The 14,528-nt window shown below is 35.4% G+C and overlaps 1 protein-coding gene across 13 annotated transcripts in view; it reads left to right on the top strand.

The window, feature by feature from the left end:
• Positions 1–14,528, top strand: part of R3HDM1 (R3H domain containing 1) — a 127,594-nt gene that overhangs the window by 94,644 nt on the left and 18,422 nt on the right. The gene's annotated exons all lie outside the window — the stretch shown is intronic.

Genomic DNA, 14,528 nt, shown 5'->3' with positions numbered 1-14,528 from the left:
TGCAGAAAACAAACATGGTGAGAAACTAAACATCTTTGATGTTGAAGATGTGCACACCCTTTGGTTTAGCAGTTTTGCTACTAGGTTGATAACCTTAAAAAAGAAGTCAGTAGTGTCCCAAAACCCAAATATGATTCACAAGCTAAGAATGGTTTTTAAATTTTTAAAGAATCATTTTAAAAAACAAGAATAAGCAATGGAGGCCACATATCCCACAGAGCCTAAATATGTATACTAGCTATTCCTTTACAGAAAAAATTTTCCAGCCTCTACCTTAAAACCTTAACAGAGGGGCGCCTGGGTGGCGCAGTCGGTTAAGCGTCCGACTTCAGCCAGGTCACGATCTCGCGGTCCGTGAGTTCGAGCCCCGCGTCAGGCTCTGGGCTGATGGCTCAGAGCCTGGAGCCTGATTCCGATTCTGTGTCTCCCTCTCTCTCTGCCCCTCCCCCGTTCATGCTCTGTCTCTCTCTGTCCCAAAAATAAATAAAAACCGTTGAAAAAAAAATTAAAAAAAAAAAAAAAAAAAAAAAAAAAAAACCTTAACAGATGTGTATCAGAGACCTGTACATGAATGTTTGTAGCAGCCACCCAAATAGAATGGATAAATGTTTTGTTGTGTATCCATTCAGAGCACAACTATGCAACAATTTGAGGTGTATGTGGGGCTAAGGTATGGGGACTTCTAAGATATTAAGTGATATTTTGTATCTGTATTCGAATGGCAGTTAATTTTACAATTCTTTGAACTGTGTAACATATTTTTGGACACTCATATATATATTTCAAACCCCCTAAAAAGTAAGAAAAGCAGTTGAAGATAGATTTAACTATGGGGGAAGGCTTTAAGAGATAAAAGCCAAATGAATGAGAGGAGAGGAAATCGAGACTACTTTTGAGGAGAGTTGCTTTCATAAAAGGGAACATTGAATTGAGATAGTACATGGGAGGGGAAAGGAGGTCAAGAGAGAATGTCTTTTCTTGGTTGGAAAAAGAAGTGTTTGTATATTGAAGGGAAAGACAGTAGAAAGATATGCCTCTGCAGGATGAAGAGGGGGAGTTGTAAGGTCCCCAAGGAGGGGGAGAGCCAGCGTTCAAAGGGAAGTACGTTAGCCTTAGGTAAGAGTGCAGAGGATTCACATATGGTAAATAGAGGAAAAGCAAAGTACATAAGTTAGATTTTTGGTAGAGGGATAGGTGCGGAAATGGGTTTATGGAAATTCTTTTCACATAGCTTTTTCTTTTTTTCTACTGACTTAGGATTTAAGGTAAGAAGTACATTATCAAAACATAGATGAATATTGGAAAGTTTTTTAATGTAAAGATCCAGTACAGTTACATTAAGACAGATTTCAGAAGGAAAGCAGCAAGATGTGGGGAAATGTTACAAGTATGTCTGATAAAAGCTTATTATATAAGATGCTTTTACCACTTCTATACTAGAGTAAGAACAGTGAGACTCAACAAACAATTCATGGAGATAAATAGTTTACTCATTTCACAGAAACTAATAGTAAATTACCACATGAGAATATGTTTACTCACCAGCAATCTAAGAAATGAGAATTATAGCAACTTTAACAAAAATGGAAGATAAGACAGTTAAAGTATTCTGCAAAGAGACAGACTTTGCTGGTTGCTAGGCATATGAAAAGCCCACTTTTCTATAAATCAGTCTGATGACATTTAGCAGAACACAAAAATGGTGTACTTTTTTATTCTGTAACTATATCTCTAAAAGTCTACCACATATTTAATCCACTCCCAAAATTAAAATTGCTGCAAAACAAGTTTACAACAGTGCTGTTAATAGGAAAATCTAACAAAAAAGATCCAGAAGAGTATGTGGAGCATAGAGAGCATAGTCAGTGGTATTTTAACATCATATGCTCACAGGTAGCTACACTTATGGTGAACATAGCATAACATATAGAGAAGGTATATATCTGAAACTAATGTAACATTGTGAAGTATACCTCAGTTTTGAAAGTTTTTTTTTAAGTCCACAGAAATATTGAATAACCTTTGAATAGTTTTTTTTTTTTTTTTTTAATTTTTAAATGTTTATTGTTGAGAGAGAGAGCATGGGCAGGGGAGGGAGAGAGAGGGAGACACAAAATCCGAAGTAGGCTTCAGGTTCTGAGCTGTCAGCACAGAGCCTGATGCAGGACTCAACCTCACAAGCCATGAGATCATGACCTGAGCCGAAGTCGGACACTTAACCAGCTGAGCCGCCCAGGCACCCCAACTTTTGAATAAAATATCACTTTCCTAAATTTATGCTGGGCTAATTAAGTTTGGTTTACATTTATAATGAAATTTGCTTAGTTTGGCACACATGTTAAGTCAGACATTGGGACCAAAGGGTTTCAAAGTGTTCTGTGTTAACCACTTCAGTTTTTTTAATTCAGAAACATTAAATGTTTGATACTCAGGCTATCACAGTCCCCAAATGGATTATGTTGACTAATTACAGCATCTTTGGGGAACACAGCCATGCATACTAAGTGATAAGTTCAGGCAGTTTTCTTAACTACATTGGCAATAAGACATCAGATAGTTTAAAAAGGCAGAAAACCAGATGACTTCCTAGCACACCTTGCCAACTGTTCATAAATTTTCAAAGATAGTATCTTTAGTAGCCCCTAAAAGCTGTTACCATATGTGGGGCTTGCTTTTCAAATGAGCTAATTACTGCTTGAGAAGAATACACTTAGTCTTTGTCTCCCATCAAAAAAGTAGTTATATGAAATAAATCATGATGTTTGCAAAATCATAAAGATAAGATGATGACAATAACATTTTTGTTTAGAATTTCCAGGGTTATTTTAAGTCATCAACCTTCTTGTGGGCAACTTCATGTGATATAACTTCTTTGTGAATACCTTTTATATATACACCATTTTTGTTCATTCTGCCATTTCCTTTATCTTATTTGCAACAGTATTATTGAGATAAAATTCACCTACTATACAATTCACCTACTCAAAGTGTACTTTTTAGTATATTCACAAATATGCAACTGTCACCACAATCAATTTTATGGGCCCAGCACGCTTCCGCTGCGCTACTCTGCTACTCACCACAATCAATTTTAGAACATTTTCATCTCCTCAGAAAAAAACCCTAAGGTGGAAAAAAAGCAATTTTTATCAACAAATCAATGGATAAACAAAATGTGGGTTGTATAGGATATCACCCTTAAAAGGAGGGAAATTATGACATGCTACATCATGGATGAATCTTAAAGACCTTATGCTGTATGAAATAAGCCAGTTACAAAGGGACAAGTGTTGTATGATTCCACTTATATGAGGTGCCTAGAGTAGTCATATTCATAGAAACAGTAGAATGGTGGTTGCCAGGGGCTGGGGAAAGAAAGAGTGGGGAGCTGGTATTTATGGAATACAGTTTGGATTTTGCAAGATGAAAAGAGTTCTGGAGATGGACAGTGGTAATGATTGTACAATAATGTGAATGTACTTAATGGCACTGAACTATACACTAAAAAATGATTAAAATGGTGAATTGTAAGTCACATGTATTTTACCAAAATTAAATGTTTTAATGTGAATAGACTGATGAAAATAACAAGGAAAGAAACCATACTCTTTAGCTGTCACCTTCTGACTCCATCACCACCATCATCTCCCAGCCGCTAATTTACTTTCTATCTCTATAGATTTCCCTGTTATAGATATTTCATATGAATGGCATCATAGGTAGTCTTTTGTGATTAGCTGCTTTCACTCAGCGTAATGTTTTTAAGGCTCATCCATGTTAGCATTGTATCAGTAGTTCACTACTTTTACAGCTGAATAATAAGACTCCTGTTCCATTGTATAGACCTACCACATTGTGTTATCCATTTGTCAACTGATGGACATTTGGTTGGTTCCACACAGTACTGCTGTAAGCATTAGTTGGTACATCTTGTTAAGTTTATTTATTTAAGTAATCTCTACACCCATCCAGGGGCTCGAACTCACAACCCCAAGATCAAGAGTTGCATGTTCTACCAACTGAGTTGGCCACATGCCCCTAGTTAATAAGTTTTATGTGAGCATATGTTTCGTTTCTCCTAGGTGTATACCTAGGAATGGAATCACTGGATCATATGGTGACTTTGTTTAATCATTTGAAGAACTGTCAGACTTTTCTAAAGCAGCCACACCATTTTACATTCCCATAAGCATTGTCTGGGTGATTTAATTTCCCTGCATCCTTGCCAACACTTGTTAATTATTTGACTTGTTTATTATAGCCATTCTAGTAATGTCTCATTGTGATTTGGGATTTTGATATCCCTGATGACTAATGATATTGAATATCTTTTCATGTGCTTATTAGCCATTTGTATATCTTCCTTGGAAAATGTCTATTAAGATCCTTTGCCCAATATAATTGTGTTATGTGTCTTTTTATTATTGAATTGTAAGAGTTCTTCCTGTATTCTGATACAAGGTCCCTTAATATATCTATGACTTGGAAGTATTTTCTCCCATTTTGTGAGGTGTGTATTTATTTTATTTTTACAGCCCTTTCAAATACAAAAGTTTATTTTGATGAAGTTCAGTTTATCTATTTTATTTTGTTGTTCATGCTTTTGGTGTCATATCAAATAATTCATTACCAACTCCAAGATCTCAAAGATTCATGTCTGGATTTTCTTCTAAAAATTTTATAGCTTTAGCTCTAACGTTTAAATCATTGATCCATTTTTAGTTAATTTTTTTATTACAGTCTTTTTGCACATGGTGAGTAAGTTGTCCCAGTACCATTTGTTGAAAAGACTATTCTCCCATTGAATGGTTTTGACACCCTTATCAAAAATCAGATGATCATTGGTGCTTCTGGATGGCTCATCCACTTGAGCTGACTCTTGATTTCAGCTCAGGTTATGAGATCGGGCTCTGTGCTAAGCATAGAGCCTGCTTGGGAATCTCTCTGCTCCCTCCCCCCACTCATGTGTGCACTAAATAAATAATCAAGTGATTGTAGGTGTCTGAGCATATTTCTCAATACTAGTCTATTAATCTATATGTCTGTCCTGTGCCAGTGTCATACTGTTTTGATGGAAGTTTGAAATTGAGATATGTGAGTCCTCCAACTTTGATCTTTTATCAGGATTGTTTTGGCTTCTCTGGGTCTTTTGCAATTTTATATGAATTTACAGTTTGTCAGCGTTCACAAAGAAGTCAATTAGGATTCTGATGTGAATTGTGTTAAATCTGTAGATTAATTTGGAGTATTGGCATCTTAAGTATGTTGTCTTCCATTCCATGAACATGGGATGTTTTCCAATTACTTAGATATTTTATTTCTTTCAACACTTTCTGTAGTTTTCAGAGTTAATGCTATATTTCTTTTATTAAATTTATACCTAAGTATTTCATCTTTTTTAATGATACTGTAAATAGAATTGTTTTAATTTTATTTAGATATTCATTGGAAATGTATAGAAATACAGTTTATTTTTGTATATGTTGTATTTTGCATATATTTGTATTTTGTATTTATGTTGTATCCTATAGCATTGTTGAACTCATTTTACTAGTTATTATACTTCTTTAGTGAATTTTGTAGGATTTTCCATATACAAGATCATGCCATCTGTGATGATATAGTTTTGCTTCTTTTTCAATCTGGATACCTTTTGTTTTATTTTCTTACCTGATTTCTCTGGCTAGAACCTCAGTACAACATATGGTGAGAGCAGACATCCTTGTTCATGGTTTTAGCAGGAGAGCACCCAGTCTTCCACCTTAAGTATGATGTTAGCTGTGGGTTTTTCATAAATACTCTATATCAAGTTGAGAAAATTCTTTTCTGTTCCTAGTCTGTTGAATATTTTTATTATGTAAGAGTATTAGATTTTGTCATATGTTTTCTGCACCTATTGAGATGATCATGTGATTCTTGGTTTTTATTCTGTTGATAGGATATATTACATTAATGGATTTTACTGAGTCTTGGTGTATAATTATTTTCATGGGTTGCTGGGTTCACTCTGCTAGTATATTAAGGACTTTGGCATCTATATTCACAAGAAATACTGGTCTCTTGTTTTTGATACCTTTGTCTGATTTTAGTATTGGGGTAATATTAGCTTCATAGAGTGAGTTGGGAAGTAGTCTCTTCTATTTTTTTGGAAGATTTTATGAAGAGTTGTTGTTAATTCTTTATATGTTTGAGAGAACTCATTGATGGAGGCTTCTGTGCTGAAGTTTTTGTGTGTGAGGTTTTTTTGATTACTACTTTGGTCTCTTCATTTGTTTTAGGTCTAGTGCAGAGTTGGTGGTATAGTGGTGAGCATAGCTGCCTTTCTTTTGTTTTAGGTCTATTTGGGTTATATCTCCTTGAATCCATTTTGGTAGTTATCTCTTTCTGGGAAGTTGATCTAATCTGTTGGTATACAGTTTTTCATAGTGTTCCTTTATTACCCTTTTGATTCTTGTACATTCAGTAGTAATCTCCCCTATTTATTTCTGATCCTAATAATTTAAGTTTTCTCTCTCTTATTTTCTTGGTCAATCTAACAAAAAGTTTGTCAGTTTTTTTAGGTCTTTTTAGTGAACCATATTTAGGGTTTGATTTTTTTTCCTGTTTTTCTATTCTGTATTTTATTTATTTACATTGCAATCTTTATTACTTACTTTCTTCCATTTGCTTTAGGTTTGGTTTGCTCTTCCTTTCCCACCCCTGTGTCTTAAGATGGAAATGAAGGTTTCTGATTTGAGAACATTCTTCTTTCTTGAAATAGGCATTTATAGCTCTGAGTTTCCCTCAGGCACTGCTTTAGTTGCCTCTTTTACTAAGTTGTGTCTTCATTGTCATGTGTCTTATGGTTACCCTTTTGATTTCTTCTTTGACCCATTGATAATTTAGGATTGTGTTGTTTAATTTTCACTTAATTTGTATATGTCCCAAATGTTTTCCTATTGATTTCTAATCTCAGTCCATTATGATTAGAGAACATACTTGTATTATTTCTATCCTTTTAAATTTACTGAGTTGTTTCATATCCTAGCATATGGTTTGTCCTACAGAATGTTCCATATGCACTTTAAAATTATTGTGTATTCTATTGTTATTTAAAATTTTAATGTTTACTTATTTTTGAGAGACAGAGCGTGAGTGGGGGAGGGGCAGAAAGAGAGGGAGACACAGAATCTGAAGCAGGCTCCAGGTTCTGAGCTGTCAGCACAGAGCCCAACAAGGGGCTCGAACCTGCAAACCACAGCATCATGACCTAAGCCAAAGTCAGATGCTTAACTGACTGAGCCACCCAGGCACCTTTCTATTACTATTGAATGGAGGGTTCTATAGATGTCTTTTAGGGCTGATTGGTTTATAGTGTGGTCAAAGTCTTCTATTTTCTTGTTAATCTTCTTTGTTACCATTTTATCCATTATTGAAAGTGGATGTTACAGTCTTTACCTGTTACTATGGATTGTATTTCTCCCTTCATTTCTATCAGTGTTTGTTTCATGTATTTTGTGCTTCTTTATTAGGGGCTGATATGTTTATAACTTATATTTTCCTGACTTGCACTTTTTCATTATGAAATGCTTTATCTCTCAAAATATTTTTTATTAATGCAAAGTCACTTTAGCTTTCTCATGGTCACTGTTTGCATGATGTATCTTTTCCCATCCTTTTATTCCTGTATGTCTCCTATAGACAGTGTATATTTGAATCAGCTTTTTAGTCTTCTGACACTCTGTCTTTTGATTGAATTGTGTAATCTGTTCACATTTAATGTTACTGATATAGTTGGCTTATGTCTACCATTTTGTGCTTTTTTTTTTCTTTCTTATGTGTTTTTCTATTTTTTTCTTTATTTCTGCTCTTTCTGCTTTCTTTTTCTTTTTTTTAATTTTTTTTAAACGTTTATTCATTTTTGAGAGACAGATAGAGACAGAGTATGAGTGGGGAAGGGGCAGAGAGAGAGGGAGGCCCAGAATCCAAAGCAAGCTCCAGGCTCTGAGCTGTCAGCACAGAGCCCGACGCAGGGCTCGAACCCACAAACTGCGAGATCATGACCTGAGCAGAAGTCGGATGCTCAACCGACTGAGCCACACAGGCGCCCCTGCTCTTTCTGCTTTCTGTTACATTAAGTGAATATTTCCTACGTGGCATTTTAATTTCTTCAATGTTTTTTACTTTTTTTGAGTATTTTTAGTCAGTTTTATAGGATTTACCATATACATCTTAATGAATCCAAATGTGCTTCTTACTTATAGTAGCTTAATTGTAGCATCATATAGAAAAAAGTACCTGTTATAATTAGTACCTTACCATTAGTACCAGCTTTGCTCCCACCTATTTCCTTTGTGCTATTTTTGGCAAATATATTACATTTATATATGCTATGGGCCAAACATTACATTATATATATATTGTTTTATATAATTGATTTTTAAATCAATTAGAAGAAAGGAAGTCAAGCATGCTACTCTTGGTTTCGGGATTGTAAGTTTGAGCCCCACATTGGATGTAAGATATTACTTAAAAATAGAATCTTTTTTTAAAAATAAGAAATTATACTATTCTAGCATCCCATCTTTTGAAATTATACTTAAAGATTTTATGAAGCTATTTGGGGAACAGAATGCATGTTCTTTAGTTATCCCATAGGTGTATCAGCATCATCCTCGGTGTCAATGGCAACATTATGGTGTCAGTCTAGGAGCAGACTTAATAAGTAGCTAAATTACTACCAGAAAGAGCAGCTTACAATCAATATAATAAAGCTAAAATTATTGTTTGGCAGATGTTTCCTGCCACTTCACTGAGCTTCTAAAGTGATGTATCCAACAGGTCCAGTAACACAGCTGCTTAATGATAGCTAGTTCATCCTAGTGGGTCAGCCAAAATATCGTCCTTCTCAAAACCAGTCATTCTCCCAAGAACACCAGAGATATATTTATGGTTGATTGTGTTTGATAATAGCTGCCCTTACAGTGCTCAAGCCAGAGGCATCTTTTATCTGAAATATGATAGTGGATTTTGGCTCTCCTACCAGTACTTGGAAAATTCAAAGTTCATATTTGAGGAAAATGTTAGCCCTTAACTGCAGGCACATTTGCAGCTTACCTGTTTATCTAATGGGAAATAATCCTCTCTTAAGGCCAGTTTTTCACCCAAGGCTCTCAGTTTCCAAGTAAAATATGAACTGTATCTCATATCAAGACTGGATTCTTCTATAATTAACTACATGCTTTAAATTCATCATAGAATATAGTTATGTGTGTAATCCAGGACCTTCCAGAGGCTTAAATGCTTCCTTCTTTTATCAGCCTGATAGACCATACAACTGGTCCTCTGGGATCCCATTTTGTCTTAGCTACCAGGAAGCACAAAGCTAGATTCAGTGCTCAGTGAAAGCCACAATTTTATCTCAGGTGGCATTATCCCATCTTTGTTTTGTGTTTTAAGTATTTTCTTTATTTCTTAGTCTGTTGAGCTTTTAGAAATATTTTACATTTGGGAATAGGTGAGCTATAAACGAGTATTTGTATAAATATGAACATTTAACCAGAAAGCTAAGGAAAATTGGCCATTTGTATTTAAGGAAAAACCTAAAATATTATACAGTAAGTATTTTTATTTTACATTTATTTTTATTAATTGAGCATATAGTTTGGTCAGATTCTAATTAGTTGAGAGTTTTATTTATATTGTCCTAAATAGGTAGTATCATCACAAAAGTATGTAAGCTAGAAATCACCTTGACTTGCAGAAAGGTTGTAAGGCAGAAAGCTAATAGTTTCTTCTAGAGACAACAAGTTCAGCTGAGTAGCTGACCCTCAAATGAATTGAAGGTTTGTGTTGCACAGGATCAGTATAACTACCTCCAGATGGCTGTGCTCTGACATCTGCTGAGGAGTTCTGAAGGAGATTCAGATCATTCATTGAAATTAAATCCCAAAAACAACATTTAAAAGTCAAACTTTTCAGGCAGTTTTCATAGGATATTTTTAGTGTTTATTTTTTATACTTGCAAAATGTACTCATATTCATGCCTTTTTGGAAAATACCAAATAATATAAATTGTCAAGAATCAGCTGTATTCCCACAACCCTAAGCTGTCCATTGTTGTCATGTTCATGTTTTCCTCTCAGTCTCTTTTTTCTTTTTCTTTTCCTATATTTTGAAAAGAACGTTTAGGTCGTATTCATTTGTTTTGGTGTATAGAACCATTTAGTGAGCATTTTGAATTTCTTTCTTGGCATAGAGTCCTTAGAGAGGAATTAATAGGTCAAAAGATACATCTTTTCTTAAGAACCTTAGTACATTTTGACAAAATCTTCCTTTGATTTACAATCCTTGTAGGTACTAACTTGTTTTTGTTGTTTTCGTGTTTCATAAGAAGAGACATATTTTAATTTGGTTCTTTGATCATTAGTAAAAATGTACATTTTTTACATTTCACTGTATTTTGAATTATTTGGCCAAGTCTTTCATCATAGTTTGATAAGGTAAGTATTAATCACACATTTATTAATGAGAGAGCTGAAGTTCAAAGACATACTACAAGTAAATGGAATTTGAACTCAAACTCATCCTGCCTTCTGACACCCAAATCCATGGTTCTTTTCACTGTATCAAGTATTAAATGTTAAAAGTCATTAAATAGATAGCAGTGTGAGGCGCCTGGGTGGCTCAGTCAGTTGAGTGCCTGTCTGACTCTTGATTTTGTCTCAGGTCATGATCCCAGGGTCGTGGGATTGAGTGCCTCAGGCAGGCTGTACACTGAGCATGGAGCCTGCTTAAGATTCTCTCTCTCTCCCTTTCTCCCTCTGCACCTCCCCCACTCATGCACATGCTCGCTCTCTCTCGCTCTCTCTCTCTCTCTCTCTCTCAAATAAAAAAAATAAAAAGATAAAGGGGCTCCTGGGTTGGGTGGTCAGTAGGTTAAGCGTCTGACTTCGGCTTAGGTCATGATCTCACAGTTTGTGAGTTGGAGCCCTGCATTGGGCTCTGTACTGACAGCTCGGAGCCTGAAGCCGGCTTCGGATTCTGTGTCTCCCTCTGTGTCTGCTCTTCTCGTGCTCATGCTCTGTCTCTCCTCCTTCAAAAATAAACATTTAAAAAAAAAAGTTTTTTAAGATAGTAATGTAACATCACTTGAATTTTCACGAATATGTAGTGAGTATATCTTAATAACAAGTATTAGTTTCCACTCACAATGTATCAAATAGATTACCATGATCTAATCAAAAGCATCAGGGGTAACCCCTTAAAGGGCCATTTTCACCCATTTATAAAGGGTTTTATGACATTCTTAAAAATTCTTCACACTTTGGTAGACTACAGTAGGTTTTGGGTTTTAAAATATATATGATGTGTTTATCATTTTTTCCATCATAGCTTTGACTCCAAACTATAGTAAGAATGCAAAAACAAATGACTAGAAGAAAGAGGAATTTTTACCTCTTTCCATAGAGGTCTTACCTCAGTGGAATAACCATAGAACATGGTAGGAATAAGATGAACATTATAGAAAACCCACAAAAAAGAAACTTTTTGGATCCTTGTGTCATTTATCAGTCTCCACTGATCCTGTAGAGCCAGTTTTGCAGCGGTTTGACTTGACTGTACCATAGAGTGGGAAGGGGCAGCTCCTTAAAAGTACAGCAAAGCAGTTGCTATAAGTGGTAAGGCCAGTTTTCATTGCAGTGAATTCTAGTACCTTTGAAAGTTGATATTATGTTTTAATTTACATTCATGGTTTTCAGGAAGTTTGGGACCAGATGGATTCATGGGATTGATGCTTTATTTTCCTATTCATTGGTAGAGTATGAAGTTCTGTAAGGACTAGACCTCATGTTTTACTTTGTCTTCCAAAGGAGAAATTTTTTGAAGTTGCTACAAAATGACTTTTCCTTTTTGATTATGTATCAATATTTATATTTTTTTAATTTTTTTTTTATTTTTGAGAGAGAGAGAAAGCACGAGCACGAGTGGGGAAGGGGCAGAGAAAGAGGGAGACATAGAATCTGAAGCAAGCTCCAGGCTCTGACCCGTCAGCACAGAGCCCAGCGCGGGGCTCAAACCCACAAATGGTTAAAATCATGACCTGAGCCAAAGTCGAACGCTTAACCAGACTGAGCCACCCCAGAGCCCCATAAATATTTGTTTGTATTTTTTTTTTCAAGAGGATGAAGAGAAGGTGGCATCCCTTCCTTTTTTTTTTTTTTTTTAATTTTTTTTAATGTTTATTTATTTTTGAGAGAGAGAGAGAGAGAGACAGAATCTGAAGCAGCCTCCAGGCTCTGAGCTGTGAGCACAAAGCCTGATCTGGGGCTCGAGCTCAGGAGCCGCGAGGTCATGCCCTGAGCCAGAGTCGGACACGTAACCGACTGAGCCACCCAGGCGCCCCATTATTTGTTTGTGTTTTTTTAATGTTTATTTATTTTTGAGACAGAGAGAGATAAAGTGTGAGCGGGGGAGGGGCAGAGAGAGAGGGAGACACAGAATCCGAAGCAGGCTCCAGGCTCTGAGCTGTCAGCACAGAGCCTGACTCGGGGCTTGAACTAATGAACCATGAGATCATGACCTTAGCGGAAGTTGGATGCTTAACCAACTAAGCCACCCAGGCGCCCCTGTTTGTATTTTTAATGTGAGAATGGTGTTTAAAAAGCTGACTCCCCTTTTTTTCTTTTTTTTTTTTTTTTAACGTGTTCTAGTTCTGCCTTTGTAGAAGACAAATTAGATGGTAATTGAAAATAGAGCATTTAAGAAATTTAAGAAAGCTACTCATTGCCCAGTCTTTGTCCCTTAAAGTATCTTCATGTCTTTTGGGGGAGATTAGTCTTGGAACTCACTTTTATAATTCATTTACCTAAGGACCCACTATAGTGGCACTATAGTGCCCACAGAATGGCAGTCTGTGGTTTGGTAGTATGGGATGTATTGCTCATCTCCGTGACTTGAATATTCTCATCCCTGTTCTGGGTGGCTTCTTGTCATTCATGTGCCTCAGAACTTGGGTAAGCCATTAGAAGGTGCTTAGTGAACAAGATCAGGGTGAAGGATACTGCACAACCCAAGAGAATATTTATCCCAATTAGAACAGAATATAAAAAATCTTTCCACCTTTTGGTGAAACTTTCTATTCTCCCAGTAGCAGCATGTTTAGAAACCATGTCTTAAGCTGTGTTACTTCCACAGCTTAGCTAATACTCATATAATGCATCCCAATTATAGTTAACATCAGTTTCAGGAAGTACTGTTTTTACATTTTGTTATATGGTCCAGAATCACCTTTTGTGAAATCCTCTCTTTATATCCCTTTCTTTTCCCCTTTTTGTGAACCACAATGAGTTACTGCCACTAAAAAAAAAAAAAAAAAAAAAAAAAAAAAAAAAAAACTTTTATGAATTTTTAGTAATTGGAGAATTAGAGAATCATTTTTAATTTTTTCTTACAGAAAATTTAAATGCATATAAATATAAACTAAAGTGCACTGAACCCCATGTACCCATAACTTCTATAGTACTCACCTGTTTTCATCTAAAGCTCTACTTCCTCTTTTTCCCTTATGATTTTGAAGTAAATTCAGGTATCACACCATTTCATTCATGATTATTTCAGTATAGGAATCCCTAAAAGATTTTTTTTTAAACCCACAGAACTACAATACAGATTCACATTAAAAATCTTAATAGTTAAGGAGGTGCTTGAGCAGCTCAGTCAGTTAAGTGTCTGACTCTTGATTTCGGCTCAGGTCATGATCTCATGGTTCATGAGTTCATGCCCCACATGGAGACTGCTTGAGATTCTCCCTCTTTCTCTGCCCCTCCCCTGCTTGCTCACTCACTCACTCTTTCTCTCTCTCTCTCTCTCTCTCTCTCAAATAAGTAAAGTTAAAAAAATTTTTTTTTTATTTTTAATAGTTAACTTCTTAATTGTATCAAATATCTAGTTGGTAATTATAATTCTAACTACCCTACAAATATTGCTTATGTTTTTACACATTTGTCTTTCTGAATGTCCCATAGTCTGGATTTTACTGATTGTGTCATCATGGTGTTTAACACGTCTCCCTATAGTCTTTTTAATTCAGTAGTTGGATCTAACATATTTTTAATGCAAAAAGTTGTTAAAGCTAGATTAAGAAATTATACTCTCTAAGGAAAGTTTATTGAGTGATTAAAAAAGCCTGGTAACTAATAGGGTTTTATATATAAATTAAGATTCTGCTTACGTGGGGGGCACCTAACTGGCTCAGTCAGTGTGCAAACTCAGAGCATACAACTCTTGATATCGAGTCATGAATTTGAGCCCCACATTGGGTGTAGAGATTACTTTAAAAAAAAAATGATTCTGATTACTTGAGAATTCTCAGAAAGAATTAATAGTATCACTTTACGATTTGAAATTATTTTCCTGAAAGAATTTGCCAAACAGAAAACTTTAAAGACATTTTGTGACAAATCCCATATTAGCTTGAGTCTCAAAAATTAACTTGAGAATTGCAGCAATAACTGAATAGTTTTATATCAACAGCCTCTATTTTTAAT

This window comes from Panthera onca, chromosome C1 (genome assembly GCF_046562875.1).
Source record: "Panthera onca isolate mPanOnc1 chromosome C1, mPanOnc1 haplotype 2, whole genome shotgun sequence".
Taxonomy (NCBI): domain Eukaryota; kingdom Metazoa; phylum Chordata; class Mammalia; order Carnivora; family Felidae; genus Panthera; species Panthera onca.
The sequence above is the reverse complement of the archived record's forward strand: the minus strand, read 5'-3'. Positions and strand labels throughout refer to the sequence as shown.